The sequence below is a fragment of the Oncorhynchus mykiss genome, chromosome 16 (assembly GCF_057628025.1).
Source record: "Oncorhynchus mykiss isolate SJ-2025 chromosome 16, ASM5762802v1, whole genome shotgun sequence".
Lineage (NCBI taxonomy): Eukaryota > Metazoa > Chordata > Actinopteri > Salmoniformes > Salmonidae > Oncorhynchus > Oncorhynchus mykiss.
In genome coordinates this window covers 50,969,771-50,992,142 of record NC_143037.1, presented here as the reverse complement: position 1 = coordinate 50,992,142, position 22,372 = coordinate 50,969,771, and the positions used below count along the sequence as shown (strand labels likewise).

The 22,372-nt window shown below is 43.3% G+C and overlaps 1 protein-coding gene across 4 annotated transcripts in view; it reads left to right on the top strand.

Annotated features, from left to right (window-relative positions):
* Positions 1 to 7,642: 7,642 nt before the first annotated feature.
* Positions 7,643 to 22,372, top strand: part of LOC110492160 (FERM domain-containing protein 4B) — a 29,951-nt gene continuing 15,221 nt past the window's right edge. For 3 of the 4 annotated variants that reach the window (XM_036947106.2, XM_036947107.2, XM_036947105.2), the window contains exon 1: positions 7,654 to 7,928. The gene's annotated coding sequence lies outside the window, so the exon portion shown is untranslated. Of the gene's footprint in view, positions 7,929 to 22,372 lie in introns of all 4 variants that reach the window. The other variant, XM_090203141.1, reaches the window with a different exon arrangement.

The following is a 22,372-nucleotide window of genomic DNA, read 5'->3' as shown; positions in this document are numbered from 1 at the left end:
CTCATTTCGTGGAACAACCCTACTAATACAGTTAAAAGTCCATTGCATAAGTTTTTACCTTACTGTGATTGTTTTCAATTAAAACTGTCAAATTAATACAGTACCAGTCAAAAGTTTGGACACATCTACTCATTCAAGGGTTTTTATTTTTACTATTTTATACATTGTAGAATAATAGTGAAGATATCAAAACTATGAAATAGCACATGTGGAATCATGTAGAAACCACAAAGTGTTGAACAAATCAACATATATTTGGGGTTGAGGTCGGGTGATTGTGGAGGCCAGGTCAACTGATGCAGCACTCCATCACTCTCCTTCTTGGTCAAATAGCCCTTACACAGCCTAGAGGTGTGTTGGGTCATTGTCCTGTTGAAAAACAAATGATAGTCCCACTAAGCGTAAACCAGAGGGGATGGCGTATTGCTGCAGAATGCTGTGATAGCCATGCTGGTTAAGTGTGCCTTGAATTCTAGATAAATCACTGACAGTGTCACCAGCAAAGCAACCCCACACCATCACACCACCTCTTCCATGCTTCACAATGTGAACCACACATGCAGAGATTATCCGTTCACCTTCTCTGCGTCTCACAAAGACACAGTGGTTGGAACCAAAAATGTCAAGTTTGGACTCATCACACCAAAGGACAGATTTCGACTCGTCTAATGTCCATTGCTCGTGTTTGCCCAAGCAAGTCTTCTCTTATTATTGGTGTACTTTAGTAGTGGTTTCTGTGTAGCAACTTGCCAATGAAGGCCTGATTGACACAGTCTCCTTTGAACAGTCGATGTTGAGATGTGTCTGTTACTTGAACTCTGTGAAGCATTTATTTGGGCTGCAATTTCTGAGATTGGTAACTAATGACCTTATCCTCTGCAGCAGAAGTAACTCTGGGTCTTCCTTTTCTGTGGCAGTCCTCATGAGACCCAGTTTCATCATAGCACTTGAAGGTTTTTGTGACTGCACTTGAAGAAATGTTCAAAGTTCTTGAAATGTTCCGTATTGACTGACCTTCATGCCTTAAAGTAATGATGGACTGTCATTTATCTTTGCTTATTTGAGCTGTTCTTGCCATAATATGGACTTGGTCTTTTGCCAAATAAGGCTAATTTCTGTATAACACCCCTACTGTCATGTACTGTCATGTTGTCTTGTCTCTGTCCTTTCCCTTCACCCTGTCTCCCTCTGCTGGTCGTGTTAGGTTACCTTTTCTCCCCCGCTTTCCCCCAGCTGTCCCTTGTCTCCTCTAACTACCCATTCACCCCGTTCCCCACCTGTTCCCTTTTTCCCTCTGATTAGGTCCCTATATCTCTCTCTGTTTCTGCTCCTGTCCTTGTCGGATTCTTGTTTGTTTGTGTCATTCATGCCTGAACCAGACTGCCGTCATGTTTGCTGTAACCTTGTCCTGTCCTGTCGGAATCTGCCGGTCCATCTGAGCCTACCTATGTTTGGTAATTAAAGAAGCTCTGTTTAAGTTGATTCGCTTTTGGGTCCTCATTCACGCACCGTAACAGAAGAATCCGACCAAGAATGGACCCAGCGACTTCGGATCCTCTCCACTCAGCCGTCGAGATCCAGGGAGCGATGCTAGGCAGACACGAGCAGGAATTGTCTGCTGCTCGACATGCCGTTGAGACCCTGGCCACCCAAGTCTCCAACCTCACAGAACAGGTTCACCATCTCCGCCTCGATCCACCGGCCACTTCCAGGGCTTTCGAATCTCCGGAGCCCAGAATCAATAACCCGCCGTGTTACTCTGGGGAGCCCACTGAATGCCGCTCGTTCCTCACCCAGTGTGATATTGTGTTTTCTCTCCAGCCCAACACTTACTCCAGGAGCACTGCTCGTGTCGCCTACGTCATATCTCTCCTTATTGGACGGGCTCGTGAGTGGGGCACGGCAATCTGGGAGGCAAGGGCTGAGTGTACTAACCAGTATCAAGACTTTAAGGAGGAGATGATACGGGTTTTTGATCGATCTGTTTTTGGGGAGGAGGCTTCCAGGGCCCTGTCTTCCCTATGTCAAGGCAATCGATCCATAACAGACTACTCTATTGAGTTTCGCACTCTTGCTGTCTCCAGTGGCTGGAACGAGCCGGCCTTGCTCGCTCGTCTTCTGGAGGGTTTCCGCGCAGAGGTAAAGGATGAGATTCTCTCCCGGGAGGTTCCTTCCAGCGTGGATTCCTTGATTGAACTCGCTATTCGCATTGAGCGACGGGTTGATCTTCGTCACCGAGCTCGTGGAAAGGAGCTCGCGCTCTCCGTCGCCTCCCTCTCCGCATCACTACCATCTTCCTCTGCCGGCTCGGGTGCTGAGCCCATGCAGCTGGGAGGTATCCGCATCTCGACTAAGGAGAGGGAACGGAGAATCACCAACCGCCTCTGTCTCTATCGCGGTTCCGCTGGTCATTTTGTCACTTCATGTCCAGTAAAAGGCCAGAGCTCGTCAGTAAGCGGAGGGCTACTGGTGAGCGCTACTACTCCTGTCTCTCCTTCAAGATCCTGCACTACCTTGTCGGTCCATCTACGCTGGACCGGTTCGTCAGCTTCCTGCAGTGCCTTAATAGACTCTGGGGCGGAGGGCTGTTTTATGGACGAGACCTGGGCTCGGGAACATGACATTCCTCTCAGACAGTTAAAGGAGCCCACGGCCTTGTTCGCCCTGGATGGTAGTCCTCTCCCCAGGATTCAGCGTGAGACGCTACCTTTAACCCTCACTGTTTCTGGTAATCATAGTGAAACCATTTCTTTTTTAATTTTTCGTTCACCTTTTACACCTGTTGTTTTGGGCCATCCCTGGCTAGTTTGTCATAATCCTTCCATTAATTGGTCTAGTAATTCTATCCTCTCCTGGAACGTCTCTTGTCATGTGAAATGTTTAATGTCTGCTATCCCTCCTGTTTCCTCTGTCTCTTCTTCACAGGAGGAGCCTGGTGATTTGACAGGGGTGCCGGAGGAATATCACGATCTGCGCACGGTGTTCAGTCGGTCCAGGGCCACCTCTCTTCCTCCACACCGGTCGTATGATTGTAGTATTGATCTCCTTCCGGGAACCACCCCCCCCCCGGGGTAGACTATACTCTCTGTCGGCTCCCGAACGTAAGGCTCTCGAAGATTATTTGTCTGTAGCTCTTGACGCCGGTACCATAGTCCCCTCCTCCTCTCCCGCCGGAGCGGGGTTTTTTTTTGTCAAGAAGAAGGACGGGTCTCTGCGCCCCTGCATAGATTATCGAGGGCTGAATGACATAACAGTGAAGAATCGTTATCCGCTTCCTCTTATGTCTTCAGCCTTCGAGATCCTGCAGGGAGCCAGGTTTTTCACTAAGTTGGACCTTCGTAACGCTTACCATCTCGTGCGCATCAGGGAGGGGGACGAGTGGAAGACGGCGTTTAACACTCCGTTAGGGCACTTTGAATACCGGGTTCTTCCTTTCGGCCTCGCTAACGCTCCAGCTGTCTTTCAGGCATTAGTCAATGATGTCCTGAGAGACATGCTGAACATCTTTGTTTTCGTTTACCTTGACGATATCCTGATTTTTTCACCGTCACTCCAGATTCATGTTCAGCACGTTCGACGTGTCCTCCAGCGCCTTTTAGAGAATTGTCTTTTTGTGAAGGCTGAGAAGTGCACTTTTCATGCCTCCTCCGTCACATTTCTCGGTTCTGTTATTTCCGCTGAAGGCATTAAGATGGATCCCGCTAAGGTCCAAGCTGTCATTGATTGGCCCGTCCCTAAGTCACGCGTCGAGCTGCAGCGCTTTCTCGGCTTCGCGAACTTCTATCGTCGTTTCATCCGTAATTTCGGTCAGGTGGCAGCTCCTCTCACAGCCCTTACTTCTGTCAAGACGTGCTTTAAGTGGTCCGTTTCCGCCCAGGGAGCTTTTGATCTCCTCAAGAATCGTTTTACATCCGCTCCTATCCTTGTTACACCTGACGTCTCTAGACAGTTCGTTGTCGAGGTTGACGCGTCAGAGGTGGGAGTGGGAGCCATCCTTTCTCAGCGCTCCCTCTCTGACGACAAGGTCCACCCATGCGCGTATTTTTCTCATCGCCTGTCGCCGTCGGAACGTAACTATGATGTGGGTAACCGCGAACTGCTCGCCATCCGGTTAGCCCTAGGCGAATGGCGACAGTGGTTGGAGGGGGCGACCGTTCCTTTTGTCGTTTGGACTGACCATAGGAACCTTGAGTACATCCGTTCTGCCAAACGACTTAATGCGCGTCAGGCGCGTTGGGCGCTGTTTTTCGCTCGTTTCGAGTTCGTGATTTCTTATCGTCCGGGCTCTAAGAACACCAAGCCTGATGCTTTGTCTCGTCTCTTCAGTTCTTCAGTAGCCTCCACTGACCCCGAGGGGATTCTCCCTGAGGGGCGTGTTGTCGGGTTGACTGTCTGGGGAATTGAGAGGCAGGTAAAGCAAGCACTCACTCAAACTCCGTCGCCGCGCGCTTGTCCTAGGAACCTTCTTTTCGTTCCTGTTCCTACTCGTCTGGCCGTTCTTCAGTGGGCTCACTCTGCCAAGTTAGCCGGCCACCCTGGCGTTCGGGGTACGCTTGCTTCCATTCGCCAGCGTTTCTGGTGGCCCACCCGGGAGCATGACACGCGTCGTTTCGTGGCTGCTTGTTCGGTCTGCGCGCAGACTAAGTCCGGTAACTCTCCTCCTGCCGGCCGTCTCAGGCCGCTTCCTATTCCCTCTCGACCGTGGTCTCACATCGCCTTAGATTTTGTCACCGGACTGCCTTCGTCAGCGGGGAAGACTGTTATTCTTACGGTTGTCGATAGGTTCTCTAAGGCGGCTCATTTCATTCCCCTTGCTAAGCTTCCTTCTGCTAAAGAGACGGCACAAATCATCATCGAGAATGTTTTCAGAATTCATGGCCTTCCGTCAGACGTCGTTTCGGACAGAGGTCCGCAATTCACGTCTCAATTTTGGAGGGAGTTTTGCCGTTTGATTGGGGCTTCCGTCAGTCTCTCTTCCGGCTTTCACCCCCAGTCTAACGGTCAAGCAGAACGGGCCAATCAGACTATTGGTCGCATCTTACGCAGTCTTTCTTTTCGCAACCCTGCGTCTTGGTCAGAACAGCTCCCCTGGGCAGAATACGCCCACAACTCGCTTCCTTCGTCTGCGACCGGGCTATCTCCTTTTCAGAGTAGCCTCGGGTACCAGCCTCCGTTGTTCTCATCTCAGTTCGCCGAGTCCAGCGTCCCCTCCGCTCAGGCTTTTGTCCAACGTTGCGAGCGCACCTGGAAGAGGGTCAGGTCTGCACTTTGCCGTTATAGGGCGCAGACTGTGAGAGCTGCCAATAAGCGTAGAACGAAGAGCCCTAGATATTGTCGCGGTCAGAGAGTTTGGCTCTCCACTCAGAACCTTCCCCTTAAGACGGCTTCTCGCAAGTTGACCCCGCGGTTCATTGGTCCATTCCGTATCTCTCAGGTCATTAATCCTGTCGCAGTGCGACTTCTTCTTCCGCGATATCTTCGTCGCGTCCACCCGGTCTTCCATGTCTCCTGTGTTAAGCCCGTTCTTCGCGCCCCCGCTCGTCTTCCCCCCCCCCCCCCCATCCTTGTCGAGGGCGCACCTATCTACAGGGTCCGTAAAATCTTGGACATGCGTCCTCGGGGCCGTGGTCATCAGTACCTAGTTGACTGGGAGGGGTACGGTCCTGAGGAGAGGAGTTGGGTTCCCTCTCGGGACGTGCTGGACCGTGCGCTGATTGATGATTTCCTCCGTTGCCGCCAGGTTTCCTCCTCGAGTGCGCCAGGAGGCGCTCGGTGAGTGGGGGGGTACTGTCATGTACTGTCATGTTGTCTTGTCTCTGTCCTTTCCCTTCACCCTGTCTCCCTCTGCTGGTCGTGTTAGGTTACCTTTTCTCCCCCGCTTTCCCCCAGCTGTCCCTTGTCTCCTCTAACTACCCATTCACCCCGTTCCCCACCTGTTCCCTTTTTCCCTCTGATTAGGTCCCTATATCTCTCTCTGTTTCTGCTCCTGTCCTTGTCGGATTCTTGTTTGTTTGTGTCATTCATGCCTGAACCAGACTGCCGTCATGTTTGCTGTAACCTTGTCCTGTCCTGTCGGAATCTGCCGGTCCATCTGAGCCTACCTATGTTTGGTAATTAAAGAAGCTCTGTTTAAGTTGATTCGCTTTTGGGTCCTCATTCACGCACCGTAACACCTACCTTGTCACAACACAACTGAATGGCTCAAACATATTAAGAAGGAAAGAAATCCAGCACATGAACTTTTAACAAGGCACACCTGTTAATTGAAATGCATTCCAGGTGACTACATCATGAAGCTGGTTGAGAGAATGCCAAGCGTGTGCAAAGCTGTCATCAAGGCAAAAGGTGGCTACTTTGAAGAATCTCAAATACAAAATATATATTGATATGTTTAACACTTTTTGGTTACTACATGATTCCATATGTGTTATTTTATAATTGTGATGTCTTATTCTACAATATAGAAAATAGTAAAAAAATAAAGAAAGAAAAACCCTTGAATGAGTAGGTGTGTCCAAACTTTGGACTGGTACTGTATATAAAACACAGGAAACTGCACAGGGCCGTTCACAGGGTGTTTATAGGGCTATCCCCCCAAAAAACATAAACTAAACTGCAATCTGTTTGTATAGTTTATGCAGCATAAATATCTAAACAACTCAGATGGTTGGATCTTGGCAGTGAGAAGGAGATATCCAGAGGACAGATGGTTTTGGGGAATGCTAATGAGATGCTTATTCATGTCTGATGACAGAGACCCTAGAGGGGGGGGGGGGGGTGAGGGTTGGAGGGGCACTAGGGGATGGGTGTCCCCAGGGTAAATCATTTACAGTAGGCTGGGAGAGAATGGTAACAAACCAGCGTCTTGGTTCATCAATCAGCAGCTTGTAAAATTATCAAGGCTAGTTACAATTAACTTGCAGAATATGTTCAGCACAACATTTTCAAATAAGACAACTGTTTGTAAATATTATTTAGGAGAAAATGTAAATTGTGCTATCGTTCATAAACAGCGAAGTTACAGGCCATTGTTTCTTTCGCTGTGTCCTTATGAATCATGAATCCTTCCCTGTAGCTTGGTTATATACCATACATGCTGCATGTGTTTTGCCTGTGTTAAGGCAACAATAAATATTTCAGGAGCAGGAGCAGTCCTGATCATATGAAATATACACCAATAATCTTCTCCATTGACCTTATTGTAAATGTCAGTCATAGGATTCAATCCAGTTAAGCTCTCAAATGTTCAGTTGCATTTGTTCAAAATAGACAGTGAGATTAATAGATTATATCTGTGTTTTATTGACAGCATCTTATATCAATACCACTTCACAAACGACCTCAGGTTCACACTTAAATGTGATATTTTCTGCAATATTGAGAAACTTTTGTATGTCACTTTTGTTCAATCTTATTAATTTCTGACTGATTTCTGCAGGTGGGGTACATGTCACATGGAAATGCATTAATTTACACAATGTCCATTGCTTACAATTATTATAATTTTTAACACCCTGATAGGCCTGATAGGTTTCCATAATAATACCAGGGTAAAACACAAAATATCTATTATGAATAGGTCTGCATCATGTCTAAAGCACGAACGTTTATCACCAGCAATGAGCAGATTGTGACCCATTGTGTGTACAGTTCAGTACAGTGGCAGTAGCTAAGAGGAGAGCGAGCGCTAGAAGCCCCTGTCACGTAAATGCCCGCGGGGCGAAGGCGTGGTGAGCGTGGATGAATGCAAGCGTGCACGAATACTGGAGAAGGCTACGAATAGTGGACAGCGATACAGCTCACCGACTCTCTCCTCTGCTGAAAACGAAAGAGGCATGCATTGAATGGGGTTCCAATATGCCAGGGGAGACCTATTTTAGAATCAAGAAACCAACCAGCTGAAATACAAGGAAACGCCCAAACCGAAGGTAAGATTGTCAGGTTACGATGTGACAATAATCGATATGGGAGTATTCTTTGAACTGTGCGGGGGGAAAAGTACACGGGTTCATTCACGCATCTTTGGGAGTGATACATTAACCGGCTTTATCATATCGTTGTTTTAGGCTTGGTTGTGCCATTGTTGTTTTATTATCAATATCGGCATCAGTGTTTTTTCTTTCAACAAAATAATCGTACGGATTCCATCCATCCATGGGCTTTTTTTGCTCTAATTGGGGACTCAGGTTTGTCATTTAACAGAACATAAACCACCATTAGCCATACATGTTCATTGTTCCTCCCTCATTTTGAAAAACGTGTAACTAATAGCATACAACGTTTTAATTTTGCATTATCTTACTGTATCAAAATGGTAAATACCATTCTTTATGTGAATGGAAGAAAACAAAAACGAGTTTATAGATGATCAGATAAGAAACACAATACATTTGCGTTCTGCCTGACACACCTTGGTTGCTATATCCAGTCTAGTCTGCACTGAACAGCAATGTATATAGAGATAGGGAGGGATAGGGACCTGGGTTTGGTCAGTGAGGAAGGATACAGTACAAAAAGAAGGCATCCTTACAGTAATTGTGCTGGGTAGACCTAAAGTAAATAGGCAATGATTATCTAGATTTATTGATGTAGAAAGGTTGTCTTCAGGATTAGGCCTGTTGTATAAGTAGTAAATACAGTAAGCGTTTACAATTCATCTGTTAGCATCAGAAACTCAGGGGCCTCAGTTCAGTTGATTAATTCATAGAAACATCAATTTACTCTGCAAGTTTAAAGTCTCTCCGTTTTGCTGATCTGTTTTTGTCCATGCTGAGTACTTAGGCTACATGTAAATAAGATAGTGATGAAGAGTTGTGGATGATTTGCATAATTTATTTTACATTTAGCAGACGCTCTTCCAGACTTATAGGAGCAATTCGGGTTAAGTGCCTTGCTCAAGGGCACATCAACAGATTTTTCACCTAGTTAGCTCAGGGGTTTGAAGCAGCAACCTTTCGGTTACTGGCCTAACACTTTTAACTGCTAGGCTATCTGCTGGCCATTTTTTGCATTGTATGTTGTTAGTGGCTGCTCTAAAGCAGCTGGCTCACTCCATAATTTCCATGAAAAAATGTCACCTGTGTACTAGCAGCCAAAGCAACAGCAGGACACAGTGGGAGGTCCTTGTTGTACAGGTGGCAGTGCCAGTAGCTAGTGGTTGAAGCAGTGCAAATGTAGGATCTTAATTTGATCACCCTGTTTGAGGGGAACTTTCCCGGAAATTTAAAGCTTGGAGGTTTAAAATGGCTTCTGAAGTTTGTCATTTCCACTTAGAAATTTCTGACCTTATTTTCCCTTAACGAAAAATGTATCAACCCCTACAAATATCTCAATTAATTATAATCCACATAATAATTTAAATGTCCTGTTGCTGCATGATTATTTCCTGCTATAGCAGACTTGCTCAAATTAAGATCCTACATCTGTAGTTGTAAGAAATAATAATGTTTAATGGCAGTGGTTTTGGCCAGCTCTGGCCTAATGTTACCATTTGCATATTTTATGTAGTTTACTCATGAAACACTTGTAAAAAAAAATGTACACTCATGTCTCAACTGCATTATTATAATTTTTTTTACACTTCTAGATTTAGCAGTGAACAGAACAAAGAAAGAACAGCAACACTACCACTGAATGTTCCACCGACTTTGTCACGAGTCGTCACTATTTGTCATGTTCTCAGTGAGATTCAGAAAGAGACACTGGGTCCTGACATAGTTTCAGGCAGCTGGCATGCTAAACAGGAATGGCCTGTTTTTCAGATATGGAAGTGAACAAACTTCACTATCCTGAGATTTATCCCGTTGTGATGGCCCCTGCAGTTGTTGGTCAGGATATCCTGTTGAAAACAGTATTGTGACTAATGTGATGTTGCACCACTGGAGATTGCTTAAAACCGATATAAAGTAATGACTGACCCATTGAAAATGAAAACGGGGTCGTTACAGACAAGTGTTGTTTAAGTGGGTAACTAAATATATAGTCATTTGAAATAGTAAATCATAGCTTTCAAATCAAATCAATCAAATGTTATTTGTCACGTGCTTCGTAAACAACAGGTGTAGACTAACGGTGAAATGCTTTCTTACGGGCCCTTCCCAACAATGCAGAGAGAAATATATAGAAACAAAGATTAACATGAGGAATAAATACACAATGAGTAACTTGGCTATATACTCAGAGTACCAGTACTGAGTTGATGTGCAGGGCTACGAGGTACTTGAGGTAGATATGTACAAATAGGTAGTGGTAAAGTGGGTAGGCAACAGGATAGATAATAAACAGCAGCAGTGTATGTGAAGAGTCAAAAGAGTTTGTGCAAAGACAGTCAATGCAGATAGTCCAGGTAGCTATTTGGTTAAATAAATCAAATCAGTTTGATAAAACAAATGAAGTTTATTTGTCACGTACGACGAATACAACAGGTTAGTGTTGTACAGTGAAATGCTTACTTACAGGCCCTAACCAACATTGTGATTCTTAAGTAAAAAGTAGGTATTAGCTGAACAATAGATAAGTAAAGACATAAAAACAACAGTAAAAAGACAGTGAAAAATAAGAGTAGTGAGGCTATATACAGGCACCGGTTAGTCGGGCTAATTGAGGTAGTATGTACAGTTGAAGTCTGAAGTTTACATACACTTAGGTTGGAGTCATTAAGACTCGTTTTTCAACCACTCCACAAATTTCTTGTTAACAAACTATAGTTTTGGCAAGTCGGTTAGGACATCTACTTTGAGCATGACACAAGTAATCTTTCCAACAATTGTTTACAGACAGATTATTTCACTTATTATTATTATTATTATTTACTGTATCACAATTCCAGTGGGTCAGACGTTTATATACACTAAGTTGACTGTGCCTTTAAACAGCTTGGAAAATTCCAGAAAATTATGTCATGGCTTTAGAAGCTTCTGATAGGCAAATTGACATCGTTTGAGTCAATTGGAGGTGTACCTGTGGATGTATTTTAAGGCCTACCTTCAAACTCAGTGCCTCTTTGCTTGACATCATGGGAAAATCAAAAGAAATCAGCCAAGACCTCAGAAAAAACAGTGTAGACCTCCACAAGTCTGGTTCATCCTTGGGAGCAATTTCCAAACGCTGGAAGGTACCACGTTCATCTATACAAACAATAGTACGCAAGTATAAACACCATGGGACCACGCAGCCGTCATACCGCTCAGGAAGGAGACGCGTTCTGTCTCCTAGAGATGAACGTACCTATTTTCCACCATAATTTGCAAATAAATTCATAAATAATCCTACAATGTGATTTTCTGGATTTTTTCCCCTCATTTTGTCTGTCATAGTTGAAGTGTACCTATGATGAAAATTACAGGCCTCTCTCATCTTTTTAAGTGGGAGAACTTGCACAATTGGTGGCTGACTAAATACTTTTTTGCCCCACTTTATATCCACAGTAAAACGAGTCTGATATCAACATAACCTGAAAGGCCGCTCAGCAAGGAAGAAGCCACTGCTCCAAAACCGCCATAAAAAAGCCAGACTACAGTTTGCAACTGCACATGGGGACAAAAATCTTACTTTTTGGAGAAATGTCCTCTGGTCTGATGAAACAAAAATAGAACTGTTTGGCCATAATCACCATCGTTATGTTTGAAGGAAAAAGGGGGAGCTGAAGACCACCATCCCAACCGTGAAGCACAGGGGTGGCATCATCATGTTGTGAGGTTGCTTTGCTGCAGGAGGGACTGGTGCACTTCACAAAATAGATTGCATCATGAGGGAGGAAAATTATGTGTATATATTTAAGCAACATCTCAAGACATCAGACAGGAAGTTAAAGCTTGGTCACAAATGGGTCTTCCAAATGGACAATGACACCAAGCATACTTCCAAAGTTGTGGCAAATGGCTTAAGGACAACAAAGTCAAGGTATTGGAGTGGCCATCACAAAGCTCTGACCTCAATCCAATAGAACATTTGTGGGTAGAACTGAAAAAGTGTGTGCCAGCAAGGAGGCCTACGAACCTGACTCAGTTACACCAGCTCTGTCAGGAGGAATGGGCCAAAATTTACCAAACTTATTGTGGGAAGCTTGTGGAAGGCTACCCGAAAACATTTGATCCAAGTTAAACAATTTAAAGGCAATGCTACCAAATACTAATTGAGTGTATGTAAACTTCTGACCAACTGGGAATGTGATGAAAGAAAGAAAAGCTGAAATAAATAATTCTCTCTACTATTATTCTGACATTTCACATTCTTAAAATTAAGTGATGATCCTAACTGACCTAAGACAGGGAATTTTTACTCTGATTAAATGTCAGGAATTGTAAAAAACTGAGTTTAAATGTATTTGGCTAAGGTGTATGTAATCTTCCGACTTCAACTGTACATGTAGGTATGGTTAAAGTGACTATGCATATATGATAAACAGAGAGTAGCAGTAGTGTAAAAGAGGGGTTGGTGGATGGTGGGTGGCAGGACACAATGCAAATAGTCGGGGTAGCCAATGTGCTACGGGTGGCACCCGTTAGTAGAGGTAGTTGAGGTAGTATCCTGAACGCTGGAGGTCCTGGATGGCAGGCAACTTAGTCCAGTGTTGTACTGAGCCATACGCACTACCCTCTGTAGTGCCATCCGGTCGGAGCCCGAGCAGTTGCCGTACCAGGCAGTGATGCAACCAGTCAGGATGCTCTCGATGTTGCAGCTGTAGAACCTTTTGAGGATCTGAGGACCCATGGCAAATCATTTTAGTTTCCTGAGGGGGAATAGGCTTTGTCGTGCCCTCTTCATGACTGTTGGTGTGTTTGGACCGTTCTAGTTTGTTGGTGATGTGGACACAAAGGAACTTGAAGCTCTCAACCTGCTCCACTACAGCCCCGTCAATGAGAATGGAGGCGTGCTCGGTCCTCCTTTTCCTGTAGTCCACAATCATCAGGGAGTACAGGAGGGGACTGAGCACGCACCCCTGAGGGACTCCAGTGTTGAGGATCAGCATGGCGGATGTGTTGCTACCTACCCTCACCACCTGGGGCGGCCCGTCAGGAAGTCCAGGATCCAGTTGCAGAGGGAGGTGTTTAGTCACAGGATCCTTAGCTTAGTGATGAGTTTTGAGGGTACTATGGTGTTGAACGCTGAGCTGTTGTCAGTTAATAAATAGTATTCTCTCGTAGGTGTTCCTTTTGTCCAGGTGGGAAAGGGCAGTGAAGAGTGCAATAGAGATCTGTTTGGGCGGTATGCAAATTGGAGTGGTTCTAGCGTTTCTGGGATAATGGTATTAATGTGATCCATTACCAGCCTTTCAAAGCACTTCATTGCTACGGACGTGAGTGCTATGGGTCTGTAGTCATTTAGGCAGGTTGCCTTAGTGTTCTTGGGCACAGGGACTATGGTGGTCTGCTTGAAACATGTTGGTAATCCGTCTGGCCCCGCGGCCTTGTGAATGTTGACCTGTTTTAAGGTCTTACTCACGTCGGCTACAGAGAGCGAGATCACACAGTCATCCGGAACAGCTTACGCTCTCATGCATGCCTCAGTGTTGCTTGCCTCAAAGCGAGCATAGAAGTGATTTAGCTCGTCTGGTGGGCCCGTGTCACTGGGCAGCTCGCAGATGGGCTTCTCTTTGTAGTCTGTAATAGTTTGCAAGCCCTGCAACATACGACGAGCGTCAGAGCCAGTGTAGTATGATTCAATCTTAGCCCTGTATTGGCGCTTTGCCTGTTTGATGGTTCATCGCAGGGCATAGCAGGATTTCTTATAAGCTTCCGGGTTAGAGTCCCGCAACTTGAAAGCACTAGCTCTACCCTTTAGCTCAGTGCAAATGTTGCCTGTAATCAAATCAAATCAAATTGATTTATATAGCCTTCTTACATCAGCTGACATCTCAAAGTGCTGTACAGAAACCCAGCCTAAAACTCCAAACAGCAAGCAATGCAGGTGTAGAAGCACAGTGCAGGTGTAGAAGCATTGTAATCCATGGCTTCTGGTTGGGGTATGTACGTACAGCCACTGTGGGGACGACGTCCTCAATGCACTTATTTATAAAGCCAGTGACTGATGTGGTGTACTCCTCAATGCCATCGGAAGACTCCCGGCCTCTGGGTGAGCGGTTTCCTGTTTGCTTATGTCCTTATACAGCTGACTGAGTGCGGTCTTAGTGTAAGCATCCATCTGTGGTGGTAAATAAACAGCCACGAAAAGTTTGGATGAAAACTCTCTTGGCAAATAGTCTGATCTACAGTTTATTATAAGATACTCTACTTCAGGCGAGCAAAATCTAGAGACTTCCTTAGATTTCGTGCACCAGCTGCTATTTACAAATATGCACAGACCTTCCCCCCCCCCCGTCTAACGTACAGTGGGGGGAACAAGTATTTGATACACGGCCGATTTTGCAGGTTTTCCTACTTACAAAGCATGTAGAGGTCTGTAATCCTTTATCATAGGTACACTTCAACTGTGAGAGACGGAATCTAAAACAAAAATCCAGAAAATCACAGTGTATGATTTTTATGTAATTAATTAGCATTATGATTCAACTTGTTAATTAAAACAATAATTACATATAAGGAATTTTAACAATATAATATGGCTAACCAGAATAGAAAACCCTATATGGTTCTTCAAAAATATTTACAAAGAACCTTTGAGATTAACAAAGGTTCTTTATAGAACCTTTTTCTATAAAGGTTCTATAAAGAACCATAAAAAAGGGTTCTATATAGCCCCCAAAAGGGTTGAACCATAGCATAAACCTTTTTTGGTGCTATATATAACTTGTGATTAATGGTTCTTTATGGAACCTTAGGAAATTGTTATTTATAGCACCATAAATGTTCCATTTAGAACCTTATGAGCATGTTTTTGTATAGAACGTTAAAAAAAGGTTCTATATAGCACCAAAAAGGGGTCCGCTTTGGTTACAAGCCAAATAATCCTTATTTGGCTCTATATAGATTTTTATTTTGTATGTACATCTCATTTCTAGTCTAGTGAATCTACCTCAGTACATGAGAGGTGGTTTGTGAGGCTGTTTGATACTGGTGATGAGCAACACTCAGTTGGCAGCTTTCCCTTCAGGAACCATGAAGTCTCCTGAGGATCTACATGAAACACACTGACTGGAGAGAGGATTATTTTTGGAAAGGCTGGTTATCCTGCATTTAGACATACCTTGGAAGACGTACTCTAAATCATGTTGTGAAGTCCATAAGTAGGGCAGTATACACTTTCTATGAAACTGTGTGCATAAGACTTTAACCATTATGGCAAGTTTAATCCTCAAACATCCATTTGTATTATACACCTGTTTAACTCCATAACTCTAAATGCTTCAAACTCATGTCTCTTGCTAATACCTGTATTAACAACTGATGACAGTAAATGCTAATTTATGATAAAATTAATAATGCTATGTCAACATACTATTGTTTTAGACAGCTAATGTTTTCTTTTGATGATAGAATCTGTCAAATCTTTGTGATTCATAGTTATGTTACCCGCATCCCAGCTCCGCGTCCCAGCGTTCCTCCATCATTCCTAGCCCAATCTCTACCCCGCTCCTCAGTGACTGACTGCTCCTATCCCTTTCCCATGGCTCTGCAGAAAATCACTGCAGCTCCTGCTAGTACAACTCTGCAGTCCCCTTCAGTAGGCAGGCAAACCCATCACTACAGCACCTGCTACTGACCCTATATGAGGAGGAAAAGCTTTTCATGCTAGTCGCATAGCAACAGTAATTGGCATTATTACTATTCTTACTACTACTACTAATACTACTACTACTACTACCACTGCTGCTGCATCAGCGTGGTATCAAGGCAATTCGTATTATTCTGTACGTAAGTATGTGTACTCCATTTATACGTTATGTTAGGTTGCATTATGAATGGAATAGTGGTCGTACAATATCATATGAATGAGAGGACGTATAGTATCATACATCTCACCCGGTCGTAGAATATCATACGATTTGGATGACTTAATTTATCATACATCTTGGAGGACATACAATATAGTATTTCACGTCTTTATCTGAGACCAGGTTGCTTGTTGTGCCGTAACAACAAAGGAGAATTACGGGGAGAATTTATGTTGGCGGTTAGGGGAACTAATGACAAAGGTTAGGATAATTTACGTAAATAGGTTAGGAGAACTTAAGTGAATTTACATAGCAGGTTAGGTGAACTGGATTAAGTTTAGAATAAGGGTTAGGGGAAGGGTTATCTAAAATGCTACAGTTGTCGCTGACACGTTGTCAAACATGCAACCTTTGGATTGCTAGACTGATTACGCCTACCCATCCTCCCCGACCAACATCCCTTCTTTCGTTTCTGTCTAAAGTAACTAGACTATTAGTAGGTATCAAACTTTACTTCTCGGAGGTGCTCAAAAATACAAAAAGTATGTTTCATATGGCTCTGAGGCCCGGCCGTCTACTACTACTACTACCACCACTACTACTACTACCACTACCACTACTACTACTACTACTACCACTACTACTACTACCACTACTACTACTACCACTACCACTACTACTACTACTACTACCACTACTACTACTACTACTACCACCACTACTACTACTACCACTACCACTACTACTACTACCACTACCACTACTACTACTACCACTACTACTACTACTACTACTACTACTACTACTACTACTACCACTACCACTACTACTACTACTACTACCACTACTACTACTACTACTACCACCACTACTACTACTACCACTACCACTACTACTACTACCACTACCACTACTACTACTACCACTACTACTACTACCACTACCACTACTACTACTACTACTACTACCACTACTACTACTACCACCACTACTACTACTACCACTACCACTACTACTACTACCACTACCACTACTACTACTACCACTACTACTACTACTACTACTACTACTACTACTACTACTACTACCACTACTACTACTACCACTACTACTACTACTACTACTACTACTACCACTACTACTACTACCACTACTACTACTACTACTACTACTACTACTACCACTACTACTACTACTACTACTACTACTACTACTACTACTACTCCTACTACTACCACTACTAATACTACTACTACTACTACTACTAATACCACTACTACTACTACCACTACTACAACCACTACTACTACTAATACTACTACTACTACTACTACTACTACTACCACTACTACTACTAGCACTACTACTACTACTACTACTACTACTACCACCACTACTATTACTACTACCACTACTACTACTACTACTGCTGCTACTACTACTACCACTACTACTACTACTACTACTAATACTACTACTACTACTACTACTACTACTACCACCACTACTATTACTACTACCACTACTACTACTACTACTGCTGCTACTACTACTACCACTACTACTACTACTACTACTACCACTACTATTACTACTTCCACTACTACTACTGCTACTACTACTACCACTACTACTACCACTACTACTACTACTACTACCACTACTACTACTACTACCACTACTACTACTACTACTACTACCACTACTATTACTACTACCACTACTACTACTACCACTACTACTAATCAAATCAAATCAAATAAAATGTATTTATATAGCCCTTCGTACATTAGCTGATATCTCAAAGTGCTGTACAGAAACCCAGCCTAAAACCCCAAACAGCAAGCAATGCAGGTGTAGAAGCACGGTGGCTAGGAAAGACTCCCTAGAAAGGCCAAAACCTAGAAAGAAACCTAGAGAGGAACCAGGCTATGTGGGGTGGCCAGTCCTCTTCTGGCTGTGCCGGGTGGAGATTATAACAGAACATGGCCAAGATGTTCAAATGTTCATAAATGACCAGCATGGTTGAATAATAATAAGGCAGAACAGTTGAAACTGGAGCAGCAGCACGGTCAGGTGGACTGGGGACAGCAAGGAGTCTTCATGTCAGGTAGTCCTGGGGCATGGTCCTAGGGCTCAGGTCCTCAGAGAGAGAGAAAGAAAGAGAGAAGGAGAGAATTAGAGAACGCACACTTAGATTCACACAGGACACCGATTAGGACAGGAGAAGTACTCCACATATAACAAACTGACCCTAGCCCCCCAACACATAAACTACTGCAGCATAAATACTGGAGGCTGAGACATATACTACTACTACTACCACTACTACTACTACTACTACTACCACTACTACTATTACTACCACTACTACTATTACTACCACTACTACTAGTACTACTACTACTACTACCACTACTATTACTACTACCACTACTACTACTACTGCTACTACTACTACTACCACTACTACTACTACCACTACTACTACTACTACTACCACTACTACTACTACTACTACTACTACCACTACTATTACTACTTCCACTACTACTACTACTACTGCTGCTACTATTACTACCACTACTACTACTACTACTACTCCCACTACTATTACTACTACCACTACTACTACTACTGCTACTACTACTACTACCACTACTACTACTACCACTACTACTACTACTACTACCACTACTACTACTACTACCACTACTACTACTACTACTACTACTACTACTACTACTACTACTACCAATACTACTACTACCACTACTACTACTGCTACTACTACCACTACCACTACTACTACTCCTGTACTAATACTGCTACTACAGCTGTCATGATTAGACAATGTAGACAGCTTGGTTAGTGTTCAGGGCTTAGTGCTCGTTGATGGCAATAATATCAAATGACATAAATCAAACTTCTTAGATGAAGGCTGTCATCGCTTAATTATTTTATTGCAGCAGATATTGCAAAAGCATAATTCATATTTCAAGCAGTTTATGCAGCATACTATCCTGTGTTTCATTTGTGTCCAATATTATAATTCTCTCCAACATCAGTAAACGCTTCGAACAGTCTTATAAAGACTGGTAGATGATGGCCAACGGCCATTATATTTGACCAATTACCAATTAGGCCAAGGGAGAAATCAAGTATGGGAGACTTCCCAGCACCACTCCCTTCAGCTCACTGCCTCAGGATCACAGCCTAGGTGAACAGGTGTCCCAGCCTCCCCTCAAATAATTCTGCTCCATATAGTCTTACGTAGATGTTTACTTTGGGGCTCAACTACAGTGTCATGACCAGTCACCAGCAGAAGCCAAAGGTGCATTCACATATCAGTGACAAGTTACTGAGGGGAATTCACTTGCCGTACAACCATCCAGTCGTTTCGTGTCAAAACACCAGAGGGTGTTCGTGCGATTGTGCTCTGACTGAAAAGAGTGTTGTTGCTGAATGGAAATCTACTACAGTACACGTGATTAGATTAGGTCCTTTTTCAATAACCCTGGCTTGATAGCATGGGAGCAGGGTATCCTGTTTAGTAGGCTGTTTACTGGCACTTGAACTCACAGGAAGACATTGTTTTGACTGCGTAGAGTGTTTGGTTTTCTTAAAGAGTGGAAACCCTATAACCCTGATATTAACTAGTTCAGATCCTAATGAGTTTTTACTGGTTGTCAAATCCACCCATGACACATTGAGGCTAATTACCACAAAAATATAGACTAAGTCTTATGCATTGCTTTGCAGCACGACACCAGGAAGTGTGAACCTGATCATAGAAATGTGCAAAATGAATCGCAAGCATTTAGCCCTGTGCTACATGTCTTAACCATGTTCAGAGGACATATATGTACAGTAACAGTCTAAAGAGCAGACATGAGCTGGTGTGTGAGACAAGGTTTCATCAATAATGCACAAAAACAGGAAACTGAGATAAGATAGGGTGCAACCAGGACATGACATCCAACCAGCATCACATATCTTTAACAAAACCAGACGTTTCATGCACAGGGAAAAAATTGTTCAGCGCCTGTATTAATCCTTCTGTAGCAATTCATGAAAACGCATGGTTCTCTTTCTATTTTTAAGACGGTATAATCTATTGATCATGCACTCAGTCTGGTGTTTCTTTGGTAGACTAGCCAGATACTCTACGTTGTGTGAATTACAATGTGTAATCAACACAAATATCTCCGGAAGGACTTGGAGCTTTTCAAGTGAAAGAAGCAGCTAATTAAAACATTATTTAAAATAAGAGTACTGTACATGTGTAATTATCGTCCGCTTACCAATTAAAGGGTTCCTCAGTAATGAGGTCACGCACTGCCCAATACGTTGTGCACCAATATGCCGGAATATTTAGTCTGCCATTAAACACGTTCATTGTTCTCACATCGTGGATAATCATGTACAGTTTTAAACTGTCATGTGAAAGTGACATTGTTGATAAAGTTACGTGAAACAAGTCATTTACGATGACATGATTCAAGCCAAGCATTATAGAGGGTTCTGTTTATGTCCCCTCAATACAGTTGATATTAGAGCAGTCAAGGGCAAGCTCCAATCCATAACATTAAACCATTTCACTGTAACACGCTATCTATACCAACCAGGCCTCTAGGCCCCAGTACTTACAGTCCCTTGCCCATGGCCTGTGGCCCACTTTTCAGACAGCAGAGACAAAAAAAAGCCTTTACATTTCTTTCACCATGTCTCGCTACATCTCTGCCATGTGGGATTAAATGCATGTCTCGGCCCTGAAGGCAAGGGGTGTTTTATTGAAAGCTGTTGAATAGACTGTGTTTGGTTGACTGAACAGTGACAGTGGTCTTGGATAAACATTAATACTGTAGGCCTACTGGAAAATTGGAATCAATATTCCAGTGAATCGATACCAATATACTGTATATTATCATTATCATGCATTAGTATAGATATACATTTGCATAGATATACCTCCAAATATTATTAATTTTATTTGTCTCTCTCTCTCACTGAAGCTTGGTGTGAGGTTGACAGTAAACAAGGTCTTTAAAACCCCCTAGAGTCTATATCTAAGTAACATAATAAAATGATCCCATCAAAATCTGTCTGTTTAAGATAGAGATATCTGTTTTTTTTGTTGCATGGAATGCGTCTCAATCCACCACATTCTCTATGTCTCCCTTCCGCATCTGTGGTGGAAAGTGGCAGAGCTACAGCACTGTTTGTCAGACCAGGAGACATCCCGAAAATCCCCACGGGACTCGTCTGAAGTCGGTAACGCTGATGTGCCAACTTTTGTCTGTAGCATCCGAACCGTTTGGGCTACAGTCTCCCCACTGTAGAAAGAGACGTTTTGAATGTATTATTAAACGCTATAGGCCAAATTAAATATTTTATCAAATTATGTATTTAGATTTTTTGGGGATACCTAAAGGGGTCATAATATTCCAAATCAAATAGCTAAATGATCCATGGTATGACCTTCTTAAAACAATTCCATATGTCAGCTTAGAACCCCCTCCCCTCCCCCTCCCCCTCCCCCCAACAGCTTAGACTTTTAAGAATTAAAGAAAATACATCAGAAGTGACATAGAATTTAGCTTCAGCCCTACTGAGTTTGTTCTTCTGGAAAAGAGCTTTGTCCAGATGAAAGCTGTGTCCAGATGGATAGAAATAGATAGGCTTTAAAGCTGCCCGCTGTGCCCAGATGTTAAAAGGGGGCACACCAATCTGATGGTTCATTCAATTAAATTGGCTGATACTGTAAATACACATTGGAAACAAATCCTCACATGTGCACGCACATGAGGGCCTAAAGTAAGAAACATTTCTTGACATTTTCTGCCCCACATAGAATTCTGTACTGTAGTGACAAATCACCATGCTCCCCCTAGTGGTCAACATGTAAATGCAACTGTGACTATTCTTAGCGGCAGGTTTTGAGGAGAATCAACTATGATAGTATTGTCATCACAAAGACACTAGACATCCTGCTGCTATAATACTGGCAGAACAATGTCAATGCACTGTGCCAAATAATGTATGTCTTTGTTCGCTGTGCGTTACATTCAGTCATGCTAAATGAATTAAATCCATTGAATGTGCATATTTCACATTCAATCATAAAAATGTTAATTTATCACATTGTCAGTATTGCATGGCCTTTAAGTCAGGGCCCTTAATTGAATGAGTGATAATTAACATAATCAACAACGGGTGATACTGTGGAATTGAGTGTTCCACTTCCCTTTCAGTGAGATAACCAATCAATTTAGCCATTACTGTATGGCAGACTGGGAAGTCGGTCCTGTGTGTGTGTGTGTGTGTGTGTGTGTGTGTGTGTGTGTGTGTGTGTGTGTGTGTGTGTGTGTGTGTGTGTGTGTGTGTGTGTGTGTGTGTGCACGTGTACGCATCTGGGCCTAAATGAGCCTAAATATGGCAGGTGAAGCAGACATTGATCTCTGTCTGTCCTGGCTATCTAGATGGAGCCAAACTGACTAGACTTGTCTGAGACAGCCCTTAAGGGAGAATGCTTAAAGA